Here is an 18,720-nt window from a genome sequence, read left to right on the forward strand (position 1 = left end):
AATTTGTCTGTAAACGCTTGAAACAGTAAGCTCATGATTAAAGAACATTGTTCATTGGGTTACTTGTTTTAATTGTGACCCATGGATATAAATGATTTCAAATTGGGGGTCAAATTTCGGCATAGTGATAAACATTAATTAGAGAAAAAAATACTTCCTAAAGTATCATATTGGCATCAAAAACAATAGGGGTCATCTACTTGTCAATATCAACAAACTACCAAGTTTGAGGACACTATACTTAACCATTCATCAGTTATTGATTGGACATGTTTTTGTCACAGGCAAAGGGCCATAACTCTACTATACATAAATATATAGATTTTGACGCGTTTGACATGCATCATTCCCATTGCTGTATATTACCTTATGGAAAGTGATACCCACCAGTATTAAGATATGGCTCATGGTGGAAATTTTCCTTAAAGAAATAGCCATTATCAAGTTCCAAATGGCCATAAATCTGCTATACATTAGTGGAATGTAAAAGCTCTTAACACATAATTTACCTTATCAAATATACATTCATTCAAAGTTTCAACAAATTTTTACTATCAAGTACTAAGATATGGCTCGGGACAAAAAACAAGTGTTATAGACGAACGAACAGGGGGGAGGAGGGACGGACAGACAACACTGAAAGAATATCCATCTGCCTTTGGTGGGGATAGAATAACTGATAGAAACTTACATTGTATTGTTAAAATAAATTCCAACTTTCCAATTGTATTTGTACTGTTCACTCTTGTATTAAGTTCTAATACTGTTTCATGTTACATTGTATCATACTATGTTTATAAACATTTAGTAAAACTGAGGGTTATGGAAGATACTGGTGTCTCTGTTCATACTTTATGCTATTCTATGCCTGTCCATGTCAGTGGAAAACCTACGATGATTTTAGAAAAGAATAAACACCGGAATTGATCTAGAAATATTTACTGAACATCCAAAACGAACATTCACAAACTTTGACACAATGTTATAATTAAGCACTCATGTTACCAAATCTCTTAAAATAATTATATTGAATGATGTTTGTGTACATATGACAAGGTTTTTGTATTATTATGGCCTAAGGCTCAAATATTCTAGATTTGGGTGCAACAATATCTCATCAATGCAATAAACCTCCATTTAATGAATTGTTGACTGATTTATGTTTTGTCTCTTTGAAACTCAATCTCAATTTTATGGAAATTCACTATAACTGTAGCAACAATGCAGCATGCAGTTGACAAACTGTGGAAAACTGTACACAAATTTTAAAGCTACATTAGCTTTTGATGAATACAACAAGTATGACATAATGTTGTGGTTACTGAGCAAATATCCAAAATTTCCTGTCAGTTTTATACTTGCACGTGTATTTACATACAAAGTGACACACTAATCCTGGAAGGACCTAAGTTGTGTTATCATTATATGATTATAAAGATTCTGACACAAAAAAGGTCAAAACTGTCAATTTGTGAGAGTGCAGCTTTAATGGTCACATTAATACCCATGGCTATATATAACAGTGTGTGCACAGTGGTCAGTCAAACAAATAGGTGGCTGTTGTGCTATTTATTTCACACCTGTTACTCAAGTCATCAGACTAAATTCATATGAATAATAAAGTTACTTTTTTTGCATATTATTGCTTGCTAGGTACAGATCAAACTGAGTCCAGATTTTTATTAACTAATGTAAATAAGTATGTATAAAAAGTTCTTCCACAGTATGTATCTTTTAAATATTTATAATTCATTATTGTCTTGAAAATGATTACTTGTTTGCATCACAAGATTTTTAAGAATCCTTTCCCCGCTCTATCAAATATTGGACTGATCCATATCATAAATATGTCAAATACATCTTCACTTCATGCAAACATATGTTTAAAGTTCAAAGACAGAATCTTGAAAACTTAAGTCTAAGTAGTTTGGTTTGCGCACAAACTTTTTGCACTTTTGCACAGACCACCTGCAAGACCGACCGACTTGATGACTGTATATGGTATCATATCGTGGTGAAACTCCAATCACTTCAGTTTATCGTCATTGCTGCTTTTTTCCTCTGTTATTCTAACAAAGGTTTTTTGTGTTCATAAAAAAGTTTTGTTCTTGTTTTTCAATACTGCTCTATTCTGCTGAATCCCTGCAGGGAGTGGGTCTTGTCCATATCCAGGAAATCATCCATGCGTTCTTTACCTTAAAACACAAAAATGATTTAAAACAAGAAAGGCATCACTTATGTCATAATTTCTTGCAATGATTTACCATATCTGTTCTATCCTATTAAAGAGGCTGTACTCCGTATGATGAAATAGCGAAATAAAAAAATGAAAATTGTCAAAAACTGACATAAACTTGGTATCGGTGTGTACAATGCATTGAAACTTGATAACTTAAGTACCACATTGTTTACAATTAATTTGTTTTTACAGTTTTTTTAGTATTTTCCCATTCCCTACGCGTGATTGGCTAGTCGATGTTATACAAGATACAAGAATCTTTATTTAAAGTCGGGTATGTGTTAACAAGAAACATTAGCTCAATGAGCTATTTTCCAAAATGAATAACAAATACAAATAGGAAAATAGGATTAGAGCATCGTGAACAGTGATAACACCAACGTGTTTTCCTGGCTGTGCAGCCAGTCCACACGCGCACGGTTCCACTAGTTGATATACCACTGTAAAATGGTTAGTTGTTTCAACAGTATAGCTTAAGGGGTAATCATATACATTGAAGAAGCAAAATTGTAAGTAGCAAAATACACAAGGGAATAGCAGCTTTGTACATTGACCTGTAGTTTGTAAAACAAAACAAAAAACAACTTATACTTAATCTAACATGATAGGAAAAATACTTTGCAAGTATTGCTTCAAGGAGGTATGATATGTATCATGCTATTTTGATATTACACCTATCACTGTAAGAGAATGTTAATTGAAAAAATTGAAAAAGTAAAGTCTTAACACCTAAACAAAATACTTGCAGAAAGAAAAACACAAGTAGTTTTATGTGTTCGACAGATGTTATATAAATTTGAACAACCACAATTAGATATTAGCCCATGTAATTTAATTTAATAAGTTGTTATTTTAGTCAAAGAAGTCTGCTGAAATCTTTTCTGGTATTTGAATCCCATAATCTTGTCCAGTGGGTGTAAGCCATCCCACTGAAAACAAAACTGCTTTTCTGTTAAGACAAAGGATAAAAGATATTCAGTGCAACAATTTATAGTTCTCAATTTCTTCTATTTTTTAAAGCAAAAAGGTATTAATTACACATTGAACATTTACAAGAGGGACCTGTCCAGGTGCGGATCAGCCTTCTTAATTCCAGGTAGTTTTGGGAGACCCTTATTTCCTTTGGGAGGCTGTCCCATACCTGACTGGCCTCAAAGCGGAAAGAGTTTTTTCCATATTTAGTTGTTCTTACTGATGGAACGCCTACACAGTGTTCGTATCTCAGATTAAAATTACATTTCTTAAAAGTAACAAGGTTTTGAACATATTCTGGTGAGATACCATACAGACATTTGTAAGTTTCAATAGCAATGTATCTTACCCTACTCAAATGTAATGTTGGCAATTGAACTCGATGAAGAAGATTTTCGTAAGTTGAGGTTTAATCATTAAAATCAATTTTTAAAGCTCTGTGTTGAATCTTTTCCATTTTTTCTGTTTTGGTTTTGCTACAAAAATGCCAAACGACAGGACAATAGTTGAAATTGGATCTGATAAAAGATTTAAAGACAATAAGCTTAGTATTGGTTGTCAAAAATTTGCTTAGTCTTTGAAGAATATTCAATTACTTAGAAGCTTTTTTGCACATTTTAGAAATCTGGGCATCAAAATTTAATAAACTATCTACCTCAACACCTAAAAGTTTCACTTGCTCTTCAAAAACAATGGTGTGATTAAGTATATTGAATTGTTTTATTTCTTTAACTGACCTTGAGCCAACTGAAATTGCCTGAAATTTGTCAGGGTTAGCCTGCATTTGATTGGAAGTAAACCAGTTTATCAAAATGTTACTTTCTTCTTTACCACGTGATATTACGAAGTTAGGTATATAGCTTAAATATTCCAACTGTTTAGGGTAAGCCTTCGTAGCACAGTGGATACAACACTGGACTGCAATTTTGGCGACCGGTTCGAACTCAGTCTCCAACTCGATTCTTTTTTAACATTTTTTTTTTGCCAAGTTCTAACTTTAAAACTGTAAAAATATCGTTTTTTGTGAAAATAAATCATAGTGATCTCTTTTCTGGCATGTTTCTAATGTTAGTCTTTTGCACATCTATGTTACATGTATAAAAAATAAACAGTAATTTTCTGTTTATAAAGTCTGCAAACAACATATGAAAAAAATGAGGAGTTGTGAACACACAAATTCTTCCTTATATACTGTGTTACTCAGTCAGGAAAAACAATCCATAATTCTAGTAAATCTCTAGAATTCCCTTACTTTTCTCGCTGTACAAAAATGAGTGAGGAGTTGCAAACAAGCAGGGCCATAAAACTTTTGCTATTTAAAACTGTACCGCATTAGCAATTTAAAGACAGTGATACCGTACTCCTTGATGGAATAGGCCCTCAGACAGCTACATTTTCTGAGAAATGGAGATCACACTAAACTCTACAGAGATAATCTATAGATTTACATGAAATAAAGAACATATTACAGTGTTTGGGTTATACTTGTTCCTTATCCCTGATTTGGTCCCTTCACACCATTTGAAATGTGATTTTGAGAGGTTTATGATTGAAAAAACTTGGAATTTTCACTAAAAAATCATGCATTTCCAAATTAGAATCATGAAAAAAAAATGCAAAAGTTATGAAAAATGACCTATTTTTAGCTTAAATCTTAGACATACAATCATTACCTTAAAATTGAGATAAAATAAAAACAAATATACCTAATAAAACACTGTTTACTATCACACCTGTATCCCCAAACTTCTTACATACTTAATCTGCTCTTACCCAAGTAAAGAATGAAAGGTCCACATGGCCTCTTATAAACTATTAAGAATCCAATTTACCTATCCGATTTTAAATCACCCAAAAGGATTTCTACACATAATGGTTCCTTAATTTGTAGCTAGTCTCCAAAGGTGTCGCAGTTGTGATTTCATTGAAAGACTCAAGTTTTGCTCAAATCAAGTATGAACTTAAAGCTAGTTCATAGATATCCTGAAGCCCAGATTTATTGCTTACCTGAAGTTCGTAGGGCTACAATTGAAAGCTTTATGTAGACTGCAGGGATTGTCCGAAGGAGCCTTTTGTCTGTGAGGGGAATGGTGGCTAAGGTGACTGGTGGTACCACTCTGCATTTCTTATCCACACACAACACAGTGTATCTGAAAATGACAGAGAATGGCCATGCACTTATGTAAGCTATGCTGGAAATACGCCTCTCTACACAGACAGTTTTAAGTGTACCAAATGACATTTCAACACAGAAATTGTGAGGCCTCCAATACAGCAGTACTGACAACAATGCCGAAACATGTATATCTGTCATGGAGCTGTGCTGGTTCTGTGGCATCAAAACCACTGCAACTAGGCAATTCACTAGAAATATCTTTTCAGGAAAAAGAAACAACTATTACTGGGCAGCCTTTGTCACCCAATGAACAGCTAGAGCATCTAGTTACTTGATAGTAGCCTCATAAAGATCTAACATTAACAAAAAGTGTATCAAAAAGTTGTCAAATACTGAATAAAGTGTAAGCCGACGGAGACACAATTTAAAGCCCAACAGTCATTGAGTTATGGTCTCACACTAATTCACTTTAACAAACTCACACTTAATCAATCAATCAATCAATCAATCAGTCAATTAATCAATCAATGCACAACCCCCTGGAAAGCTATGACACCCTTTGGAAGAGATGAATCTAGCGGTCCGGTAGACGGTTGCTGACTGAACTTTAATGTCCCAAACAGCAAATGCAATTAGAAAAACGTGTTTTCAATCCAATATAGAGTTTCCCATTAAAACAAAGCCTTAAGTATTGAGTACAACTTAACATTCAGCCTGTTGGCTGGGGTAACATATCTAAATCCCCAAATGGATGATCAGTGACCAGGGATGATAACAGAGCCAAGTTGCCAATCCTGAAAATATCTGCGTGGGGTTCAGCTTTCTGTATTTCAGGAATTCTAATACCCTTTTTTGCCTTAGAATAGTGTTCAAGGAGTACACCTTTCAGTTTGGTAGATATAATTATGTTCAACACGAGACATCCACAATCAGAACAATTATCAGGAATCTTAGCAGTGAAGTTTAACACCTTTGTCTTTGAACAAAGTTAAATTTACTCTTTTTTTTTACCTGAAGTCACAGGCATTAGACATGTACCTGACATTTTGGTTCAGTTGTCCACTTCCCATAAAACTCAACTGGCTATGATCAAATGCCTGTGTATGAACAGTCTACACTGTGGGATGTTTGATTTATAATAATGAACAACATATCAATTATCATGCTTGCAAATGTTTATTGTAAAAGTGGTATTTATTCAATTTTTATGTATCATTAGACTATTTATTCCATTTTCTGCACATTTGACGAGAATATAATGTTATTAATTATTATATTTTTTATTCCAAGTAATATCCAAACGGGACTTAAATGCTTTGGCAGCGTAGCCGTTGTGGACATGGTGGACATTGACGTATTCTGGTCTCCAAGCCAGAATTTTTCCCCTCATGGTGTTACATGAGTCCAGAAGCACACAAACTAGATTGTCTCATGGCAGTTCAAGTCTCTCAAACAGGCTTTCAAATTCTATGAAAATTGATTTAGAATCAGTTCTTGTGATTTTTAAGGAGGCCAAATGTCTCAACACTATTTCTTTCTCTATAGCAGAAAAATAGCTGCAACAGTTTTCTCATTGTTTGTGTTTGTTGACTTGTCTTAGTTGAAACAAAACTGATATCCATTAACTCCTCCACATGTTCATCATTGAAATGGCTAGCCACTCCGTAAGTCATCTTGTATGATGCTGTACACCTTTGAAGTTTTAATTCGCTGAGAGCTTTTGTATCTTTGGCAAGTGTCTTAAGTAAGACACACAACTGTGGTGCCAGGGAGCATGTTCAGCCATAAATCTGAGTAGCATGGCCCATGAATTGAATTGTCAGTCATTGACAGGAACAACTGGATGCACTGGCTGAGGTGTCTTTCATCCCTGACTTTTGTAACCATCAACATACCTGGATGGGGAAATACAAATTACAACTATAGAATTTAAATCTCACTTAAACTGGGTCCTCAAGAAGTTTTGTTGAACTGTCTCAAATAGAAAATAAAATGACTGCCTCAACGTAATATATATTACTACTAAAAAAAATTTATTCATGTTTTTTTTTTTTAAATTTGAACCAAACCAATTTTCATTTGAACCTCCCATTATGGTCAACAGCCACTTCTTATTGAGAACAATGCTTCAAACATTATGAGAATAATAATGAAACGGTTTACAGCGTAAACTTCAATCGGCCAAATAACAAGAGGGCCAAATGGCCCTGAATCGCTCACCTGTCATATATTGCACATTCTTCCATTATATACAAATATTGAAAACCTAAGCCTATGAACACGGGGCGTGGCCAATTTTGACCCCAGGGCTAAAGTTTGAACAATCTTAATAGTGGTCCGATAAACGATGCTTCATACCAAATATCTAAGGCCTTCGCCTTTTGGTTTCGTCGGAGAAGATTTTTTAAGTTTTCATCATATACATATATAAGGAAACCCATGACCGCCCGGGTGGGGCCATCTTTTGACCCCAGGGCCAAAGATTGAACAATATTGGTACAAGTCAACTAGATGATATATCATGCCAAATATCTAAGCTCTTGTCACTACTTGATTTTACGTGTGTATCTATATATGTATATTTGTTATTATTTTTGTATGTGGCCCATATTGAAAATTGGTATGTGTACTAAATATGTTTTCCAGTTTAAATTAAGACGTTACTTGTCTTTGTGAGTTCGGAGAAGATTTTTTAAGTTTTCACTACAACACATATAGAGAAAACCCATCAGCCACGGGGTGTGGCCAATTTTGACCCCAGGGCCATAATTTGAACAAACTTTGTAGAGGTCCACTAGACGATGAATCATGCCAAATATCTAAGCTCTAAGCAACTTAAGTTCAGAGGAGATGATTTTTGAAGTTTTCACTATAAACATATAGAGAAAACCCATGACCCCCCAAGGGGGCGGGGCCAATTTTGACCCCAAGGCCATAATTTGAACAATCTTTGTAGAGGTCCACTTGACGATGAATCATGCCAAATATCTAAGCTCTAGTCCAAGCAAGTTCAGAGGAGAAGATTTTTTAAGTTTTAACTATAAACATATAGAGAATAACCTAACCCCCCGGGGCGGGGCCAATTTTGACCCCAAGGCCATAATTTGAACAATCTTTGTAGAGGTCCACTAGACGATGAATCATGCCAAATATCTAAGCTCTAAGCAATGTAAATTCAGAGGAGATTTTTGATTTTTTTTACAATAAACATATAGAGAAAACCCATGACCCCCCAGGGGCGGGGCCAATTTTGACCCCAGGGCCATAATTTGAACAAAATTTGTAGAGGTCCACTAGACGATGAATCACACCAAATATCTAAGCTCTAGTCCAAGTAAGTTAAGAGGAGAAGATTTTTGAAGTTTTCACTATAAACATATCAAGTATACCCATGACCCCCCGGGGCGGGGCCAATTTTGACCTCAAGGCCATAATTTGTTAATCTTTGTAGAGGTCCACTAGACGATGAATCATGCCAAATATCTAAGCTCTAGTCCAAGTAAGTTCAGAGGAGAAGATTTTTTAAGTTTTCACTATAAACATATAGAGAAAACCCATGACCCCCCGGGGCGGGGCCAATTTTGACCCAAGGGCCATAATTTGAACAAACTTTGTAGAGGTCCACTAGACGATGAATCATGCCAAATATCTCAGCTCTAGGCCAAGTAAGTTCAGAGGAGAAGATTTTTTAAGGTTTTCTCTATAAACATATAGAGAAAACCCATGACCCCCCGGGGCGGGGCCAATTTTGACCCAAGGGCCATAATTTGAACAAACTTTGTAGAGGTCCACTAGACGATGAATCATGCCAAATATCTCAGCTCTAGGCCAAGTAAGTTCAGAGGAGAAGATTTTTTAAGTTTTCACTATAAACATATAGAGAAAACCCATGACCCCGGGGCGGGCCCAATTTTTACCCCAAGGCCATAATTTGAACAATCTTTGTAAAGGTCCACTAGATGATGAATCATGCCAAATATCTAAGCTCTAGTCCAAGTAAGTTCAGAGGAGAAGATTTTTGAAGTTTTAACTCTAAACATATAGAGAATACCCATGACCCCCCGGGGCGGGGCCAATTTTGACCCCAGGGCCATAATTTGAACAAACTTTGTAGAGGTCCACTAGACGATGAACCATGCCAAATATCTAAGCTCTAGGCCATGTAAGTTCAGAGGAGAAGATTTTTTAAGTTTTCACTATAAACATATAGAGAAAACCCATGACCCCCCGGGGCGGGGCCAATTTTGACCCAAGGCCATAATTTGAACAATCTTTGTAGAGGTCCACTAGACGATGAATCATGCCAAATATCTAAGCTCTAAGCAATGTAAGTTCAGAGGAGATTTTTGATTTTTTTTACTATAAACATATAGAGAAAACCCATGACCCCCCAGGGGCGGGGCCAATTTTGACCCCAGGGCCATAATTTGAACAAACTTTGTAGAGGTCCACTAGACGATGAATCACGCCAAATATCTAAGCTCTAGTCCAAGTAAGTTCAGAGGAGAAGATTTTTGAAGTTTTAACTATAAACATATCAAGTATACCCATGACCCCCCCGGGGCGGGGCCAATTTTGACCTCAAGGCCATAATTTGTTAATCTTTGTAGAGGTCCACTAGACGATGAATCATGCCAAATATCTAAGCTCAAGTCCAAGTAAGTTCAGAGGAGAAGATTTTTTAAGTTTTCACTATAAACATATAGAGAAAACCCATGACCCCCCAAGGGGGCGGGGCCAATTTTGACCCCAAGGCCATAATTTGAACAATCTTTGTAGAGGTCCATTAGACGATGAATCATGCCAAATATCTAAGCTCTAGGCCAAGTAAGTTCAGAGGAGAAGATTTTTTAAGTTTTCACTATAAACATATAGAGAAAACCCATGACCCCCCGGGGTGGGGCCAATTTTGACCCCAGGGCCATAATTTGAACAAACTTTGTAGAGGTCCACTAGACGATGAATCATGCCAAAAATCTAAGCTCTAGGCCAAGTAAGTTCAGAGGAGAAGATTTTTTAAGTTTTCACTATAAAGATATAGAGAAAACCCATGACCCCCGGGGCGGGGCCAATTTTGACTCCAAGGCCATAATTTGAACAATCTTTGTAAAGGTCCACTAGACGATGAATCATGCCAAATATCTAAGCTCTAGTCCAAGTAAGTTCAGAGGAGAAGATTTTTGAAGTTTTCACTATAAACATATAGAGAATACCCATGACCCCCCGGGGCGGGGCCAATTTTGACCCCAGGGCCATAATTTGAACAAACTTTGTAGAGGTCCACTAGACGATGAATCATGCCGAATATCTAAGTTCTAGGCCATGTAAGTTCAGAGGAGAAGATTTTTTAAGTTTTCACTATAAACATATAGAGAAAACCCATGACCCCCCGGGGCGGGGCCAATTTTGACCCAAGGGCCATAATTTGAACAAACTTTGTAGAGGTCCACTAGACGATGAATCATGCCAAAAATCTAAGCTCTAGGCCAAGTAAGTTCAGAGGAGAAGATTTTTTAAGTTTTCACTATAAACATATAGAGAAAACACATGACCCCCCGAGGCGGGGCCAATTTTTACCCCAGGGCCATAATTTGAACAAACTTTGTAGAGGTCCACGTGACGATGAATCATGCCAAATATCTAAGCTCTAGGCCAAGTAAGTTCAGAGGAGAAGATTTTTTAAGTTTTCACTATAAACATATAGAGAAAACCCATAACCCCCCGGGGCGGGGCCAATTTTGACCCCAGGGCCATAATTTGAACAATCTTGGTAGAGGACCATTTGGTGATCCTACCTACCATATATCAACGGCCTAAGCCTTGTGGTTTGGGAGAAGAAGATTTTTAAAGTTTTTCCTTTTGTTTGCCATGGCAACCAGAGTTCTGCATGGAATTGAATTCTTTGAACAACTTTGATAGAAGACCACCCAAGGAACATCCCTATGAAGTTTTATTAATATTGGCCAAGCGGTTAAGGAGGAGATGTCTTTTAAGTAAATTGTTGACGGACGACGCACGACGCACGCTGCCCGACAGACGTCGGACAAAAGGCGATCATAAAAGCTCACCATGTCACAAAGTGACAGGTGAGCTAAAAATCGATTACTATGACACAATCCGAATCGGGATGTCCAAAATAATGCTATAGCGCAAAATTCATTCTCAGTTTGATCACTTTCTATCAACTTAAAAAGAAACGTTTCGGGAATTTCTCTTCAAAATAAATGGCAAATATGCCCTTAAATCGACGAATCGATGTTTTTAGAGGTTGGTGGTGTCGTTTTTTTTCCATTTTCCAATACCCGTTTATTCGTCTTCGTCGTCTGTCATATCAGGATACGACCATTCGTACCCATATTGTTCGAACTGAGCTCGAATCGCTCCCTGTACCCCCCCCCCCCCCCCCCCCAGAAAAACTCAACGGATTTACATTAATCTCAAAATCGATCCGTGAGGCCTTAAATTAATCCGGAATTTTATCATCCCTGTCAGTGAAACACGAATTGCATTGCGTATCTGAGGGGGGGTCCCAAGGATATCATAACGCAACTTACCATAGCCGCCTAGCGTTTTTGTTCACAAAGCCGTCCCACACAGTTAATTCTTAATTTGCATGTTGTGTACTGAAAAGTTTCAGCTTTCCATGACACTCTTCAATAAATCTATCCATGAATTAAAACAAATTAACAAATAACTACCAGGTATTAAATGGGAATAATGTAATTTTTACCTAAATTATTGATATTGCAGTCAAACTGGCTAAAATATCAGAAAAATGTGTCCTGTTCCCTAAAGTCAGGTTTTGAAGTTGCAGACAACAGTCCAAAGACCAAGAATTTAAGCATTTAGCCAGGGGCAGGCAAATCTTTGAAAAAAATGAAATGTCATTTTTTTTAGATTTAAATAAAATTCAAATTACACAAACCTTGATAAAATCCTTTTGGAAACGAGATGCCTATATAGATACCCTCAGGAACTTTTGTGTGAAATTTCATTACTGTACACTGCATATAAACGGAGTTATTTCAAAACCTGGTTGGTTCAAATCCAACTGAAGCAATCTCTAATCAATATTAACCTTAGTTCAACTAACAAATTAAATATTTGAATGTAGGAAGATTTGTTTTTAAAAAATCAGCAATGATGTTTTTCCTTTAATTGTCTCAGTTTCAATACAACAACAAATGAAAAATTTAATAAACAAGTTCATAAGCACTGTTCTATCTGAGAAGTTCCATGGATGTGAATCGCTTACTGTGGCAATGGTTTCCTAATCACCATTGAAGTTATATCCACTGCTCGATCTAAGGCATTATTAATACTACTTCAATATAAGCAATTTGCTCTGCCTTTTTTTTATAGATTATAAGTATCTATCATGTGTTTCCGGTACGGATAGAAACTAGAAATATGTCCATAGGACACGGATGCCCCCACTTCGATTTTTTGTCACAGAAAATAAGCCATAATGATTATTCAGGATAATCTCAAGTCTTTTTTTGCAAATAAAGGGCCGTAACTACTAAATGACAAAAGCGATTTCCATGGCTATCGAACTTGATCAAGATATTATGGTCACAATCATGTATGTAAAGTTTGGTGAGGATTGGACACATACTTTTCAAGAATTAGATTGGAAACATATATTTTTGAAGTATTTTTGGCAAAAAAGGGCCGTAACTCCTAAATGACTAAAGCGATTTCCATGACTATCGAACTTGATCAAGATATTATGGTCACAAACATGTGTTTAAAGTTTGGTGAGGATTGGACAAACAGTTTTCAAGAATTAGATCGGAAACAATCTTCGGGACGTACGTACGTACAGACAGACAGACGTACGTACGGACAAGGGCAACCCTATATGCCGCCACTTTGTGGGGGCATAAAAACCGACCCGGGGCACGTGCGTAAGCCGGTAACGAGGCTTGCCGAGTAACCGGTCACGCAGCTTGGCCGAGGGTCAAATTTTTTGATCCGGACCGGAATAACATGATTGATATATTTTTGGCATACCTAAAATTATGAATTTGTGGAAAAATTGACGTAAAAAATGCACTTTTGTACATTTCACCAAAAAGCATGTGCGACGTTGTGTACTGACGTCATAAAGAGCAGTAATTTTAAATCACCATTGACGTCAAATGGATCCTTTAAAAATCGTGCTTTTAGGATTATTATTTTCAATTTTAATTAAAAGTATTGTATACTTATATTTTTGATTGCGCTTTTTATTGAAATTGCATAATATACTTTTCATAAACCATACAATAAAAGAAATAAGAAGTGGGGCGTTGTTGCGCGTGACTCATCTTACATGATGGGGGTTGTAAGACGATTTTTTCCAGAACAGGTCACATGACCGGAAACACATGTCCGGTATGCAAGAAAATTGTCTATTCCAAAGGTATTCTTTTTTTACATTAAACGCATGAAGATGTTTGTCTGTCAGATTATCCACTATTATGCCATTGCATCTTCTTTGCTGAACGAACGATAAATGAATACTCACTATTTCGCAGTATTTTTTTGGTCACGAATAGCAACTTTTTTACCTGTCGGCCCTATTTTGGCAAATAGAGAATTTTTAGAAAATTTGTTCTTACATGTAAATACAGTTCGAATTTATCAAAACAAAAGTAACATTTTGGGTTTATTCAGGGAAGACCATAAAATAGCAATTTTGATTTATAAGTATGTAGGTTGGTTTCAAAAGCTCATTACAGTTTACTTTACCTAGTTGCTAAGTTATCAAATTTTTAAAAAAAATATTACTTTAATGGACTATAATATACTGTAGAGGGGCCTTGTCGTAAAGTTAAGAAAAAAAGGTCCTATGAATAGGGGGACTTTGACTTTCAGTCAAGACAATCCCAGGTAAAATCCCCGCTCTGCACAGACAAACTGCTGGGAAAAGCCCCGCCAAATGCCCCCGCACCCTAGGGACAACCTAGGTTAGGCCCATTCCCCGCTTTTTTAGGCACAAAAACAATACCTACGCATTCACTCAGTACAGCCAGCCCACTTGGAAGGTAAAAACAGGGCCCATTTCCCCTGCTATCCCTGGTATACCCCAGGTCTTGACAATTGACTGATGCATAAATATTGAAGAATGATGGGTGGGAAATATTTCATTGTTTCATTAATTATAAAATATGAGAATTTACCACACATGCAAAAAGCCACCGAATGGGTGATAGTATTCCTTCTGTTCTCCTTCTGTTCTGCAATTCATTCAGAACGCGGAACAAAACATCAATTTGGTGTGGCCGTAGTCAATAATTTAATTGAGTTGCACCAAATGTCTAACCGTACACAAGGACATTTCATATCACACACTTATACTGGAAATTACCTTTAATTTAAATGAAGGACTAAGAAATGTATACAAAACAAAGACTCACGGCGCACACAGCAAAAGACGCTCACTATGCTATTTTCTGCTTCTACAAGTGTGAAATATTTTGGATTTGCTTGCATTTTAATGATGGAATCCTTGGCCAAAATTCCAACTCGAGGGAATTTTGTAGAACGATGCAACGCTGTGTGCGCCGTGAGTCCCATACATGTGTTAAAATGTTAATTTTGTTCATTTCATCCATTAAACGAATTGTTTGTAAAATTTATTTTAGTTCTTCAAATAAATATCGGTATTTCAAGAAAGGCTGTTGTTAACGTGAATTTTATATATGCTGCTGTAAATTCTTCTTATAACAGGCTTATTTTATTTAATAAGTAGTTTTGACTACTCTCTCAACTGTGACGATAATGCATTCAACATTGAACTATTATTCCAAATGATATTTCTTTCATGAAATGAATGTATATCCATCCATTTGATCGAGTTCAAGATGTTAAATTTATGTTCTAGGTAGGCTGTCATGGTGATACGTCCAAATTATCCATTGTCCCTCTGTAAGAGACGGAGTTAACCCTCATATGTTTCACCAAATGTTGACAAAAGATGGATAAATTTAATTGATGCAGTGATAAATACATTTAAATTGAAGACAAGATATACTCCAGCCAACTCCGTTCCATGTACATCCCCGGTAAAAGAAAGTCAACAGTCAAGAAATGATTGAACTACGTGTTAATGTACAATTAAACATTAAACTATTGAATAGAAGAAATAAATGATTACATATTTTGCTGGTTGGATCAATTTTATTTGTATGTGACGTCATTATAAACTACTTATTTCTTTTTCATGATATAAGCCAAACCCTTTGAGTGAAATGATTCAAAACGTCGCGCTCATAATGTTAAAATTCAACCCTTTTAAGTTATGAATGTAGTGGATGCCATAACAATTTATTTGATATATGTTTGAATTTTACATAAGTAAAGTCATGTTGTTGTTGACATCAATATAATCTTATACCATTGTTGTTTGGCATGGCCTTCGTACAACTTTGAATACATTATACATCGGAAATGTGTACACAAATGACAAATCTATCAAAGTTTTTTAAAACACTGTAATAGTTTTTTTTCAAAAAGGAAACATATTTAGGGCAGTCTATTTTATCAGAATCTGAAAGTGGGTTACAAAATGACCTGTTGTTGTTAAAAGATTACTGATATAGATAGAACGTTTTTCACATAAGTATTAGTGTAAATGCAAATAAAACAAAGGTTATAATTTTTAAAAAAGGCTGAAACATTAGGCAAAATTTAATTTTGTTTGTATCAAGGGCTTGAGTTTGAAATTGTGAATAAATTTACTTATCTAGGAATAGTAATAAGCACTGGTGGGTCATTTAGCACAACGTTTGACACTTGGACAGGACAGGCTATGAAGACTTTTTACAAGCTTAATTCAGACCTAATAAAATTTCCTGGTATAGCAACATGCTATTATTCATCTTTGTTTGATAAATCAATATATCTTGTTTTAAACTATGGTTGGGAAGTTTTGGGTCTACAATATAGCATTAAGTTAGAAAGAGATTATTCCAAGTTCTGTAAAAAAAATACTGGGTGTTAGAACCCAAACTCAGAACAATTGTGTGTATGGAGAACTTGGTAGAATACCATTACTTATTATAGGAATTGTAAATGTGATTAATTATTTTTTTAAAGATTTTACAATGTGATGATATTAAATATGTTAAAGCTGTTGAAAGAAAATCGTATACAAATTTAGAAAGATTGCCAAATTGTTAGTCATGGGCAAAAGTTATTATAGATATATTACAATCACTAGGATTTTATGATGTATGTTTATTTCAAAGTGTTTGTGTTTTTGATATAAATTTATATGTGAACTGTAACAGAGACCAAAACAATGTTATGTACAAAATTGGTTTGCTGAATTTAATAATTCATCTAGAGCCAAAACATTTGTATTATTCGCAGACTGTAAGTTGCAGCCACTTTTGTGTGTTGTTAATATAAAGTTAAATTTAGGAAAGCATTGACGAGACCTAGACTTTTGTCACACAGGTAAGAAATTGAGGCCGGTAGATACCACAAACCTACTCCTATATCTGAATATGTAAAGGAAAAGTCAAGTTTGCCATAAAATAGTAGATGAATTTCATTACTTGTTTAAATGTACTTTATTTAGTTATTTAAGAAGACAATAAATACATAAATACTATTTAAATAGACCCTTATATAACTAAATTTGTTGAATTTTTACAAATACAATAAGACTATTCAAAGGAAATTAGCATTTGTTTATCCACAAGGCTTTTAAATTGAGAGTCCCTGTTATATTTATAATGATGTTAACAACTCATTTAAGTAACATTTGTAACCACTGTCACCTCACTATGGTTATATGATATTCTATGTGTACTGTCTATGTTCAATTTGTGTTTCGACAGTACCTTGTCAGTATAAATAAGTGTACGTTTATTAATATATATTGTGGCCTACGATCGATTGATGGAAGTGCATTTAATTCTATATATTATGAATACATTAATGTACATATGTATGTTCATGAGCCTATGGTCTGGCTATATGCATTTGAATAAACTATGAAACTGTATTATCACAACTCGACGCTTGTGATTCCACATCTAATGTCTGGTTGGTGATATATTAATCTATGGCGTCAAAGCCCCCCCCCCCCCCCCCCCGATGAAAAGTAGATCAAATATTTGGCCATGCTGGACATCCTTATCGTGCTCATGGCTAAAGATAAAAAATACCCGTAATGAACTACTCTTCTATTGTCATCACGAAATTGCCTCCCTTGTTGAAGACCGCCACCTGCACAATAGAAACATTGTCATATGGTATTATTTGAAATGTGAAAACTTTGTAAACCTTGTTTTCGCATAACACACTAGGCTTGGGTTGGGATGAACCTTTCTTACACGAAAGGCCATGCAAGATACAAATTATCATCTTACGAGGGAAAGTCATATTCATGGTAGTCAATTTCTTTGTCAGTGCTTTTTATTATTTCCTGATTTCTTCTTGATAAATATATTTAGACCATTTTCGAAGCAAGGGATTTAACTGGAGTGTGGGCAGTTTTATGATTAACCTTAGGAATGGCGATTTTGTTATTAAATGTAATCATTTCTTGGCTTTTGAATTTCTCTCACTTTGGAATGTACATGGGACGGGTTTGGCTGAAGTGTATTTTGCCTTCCATTTTATTGTATTTATTACTTCATCCATTTATCTTGCAAACTTTTGGTGAAACTACAGAGGGACAATGGGTATTTGGAAGTCTCCCTTCAGGCAACATAAATTAAACATTTTCAAATCGATCAAATTGATGTAAATTCATACCATGAGTAAGAGTTTTGGGTTGTATACATTCTCGTCATAATTAAGAGAGCAATACAAAGTATAAAATGGAATAAAATAAGCATGTAATGATACGTTTGTTAAGCATACCGAATAAACATAGTCGGCTTTATTTAGGCCAAAAAAAAAAAATAGGTCTGTTTCCGGTCGCCCGACCGACCCTCTTATTTCCGCGCCGACCCTATACTTTTTATTGGTGTAAAAGTTAACTGCGCGCATATTTAGTACTTTTCGGTACTTTCTTTCCGTTAATTTTCTTATCTTTGGTCTCATTTCGAATTCGGTAATTTGATAAGCAGTCTATTAAAATGGCGGCACCCATGTCGAGTTCGTCAGTCAATAATCGTACAGTTATATATTAATCCTGCATAGCAATGTCCATGCTCTCCACGAGTTCTTCGTGGGTATAACTGTAAGTTATGTGACGTCACACAGTGTGACTCTCTGATCTGAGGCCGATAGAATGTGTTTATTCAGTTCAATGCATGTATAAAATGGTGTTTTAATTAACTTGATGAAGGATTTTCACTACAGGCTTAATAAATAAGTTTATGACCATTGATTACTACGGATAAATTAATAAGTGGTAAAATGCAAACATGAAGAAAAAAGGCAGGTT

The 18,720-nt window shown here is 35.5% G+C and overlaps 1 protein-coding gene and 1 long non-coding RNA gene across 2 annotated transcripts in view; one reads left to right on the forward strand and one right to left on the reverse strand.

Annotated features, from left to right (window-relative positions):
- Nucleotides 1-923: 923 nt before the first annotated feature.
- Nucleotides 924-18,720, reverse strand: part of LOC128203566 (uncharacterized) — a 30,157-nt gene continuing 12,360 nt past the window's right edge. The window contains exons 10-11 of the mRNA XM_052905037.1: nt 5,219-5,361; nt 924-2,195 (exon numbers count right to left, since the gene is read on the reverse strand). The gene's annotated coding sequence lies outside the window, so the exon portion shown is untranslated. The remainder of the gene's footprint in view (nt 2,196-5,218; nt 5,362-18,720) is intronic.
- The window catches only part of LOC128203571 (uncharacterized), a 108,059-nt gene continuing 104,609 nt past the window's right edge, over nt 15,271-18,720 (forward strand). Inside the window, exon 1 of the long non-coding RNA XR_008255979.1 lies at nt 15,271-15,280. This is a non-coding gene — a long non-coding RNA (uncharacterized LOC128203571). The remainder of the gene's footprint in view (nt 15,281-18,720) is intronic.

Source organism: Mya arenaria, chromosome 9, assembly GCF_026914265.1.
Source record: "Mya arenaria isolate MELC-2E11 chromosome 9, ASM2691426v1".
Taxonomy (NCBI): Eukaryota; Metazoa; Mollusca; class Bivalvia; order Myida; family Myidae; genus Mya; species Mya arenaria.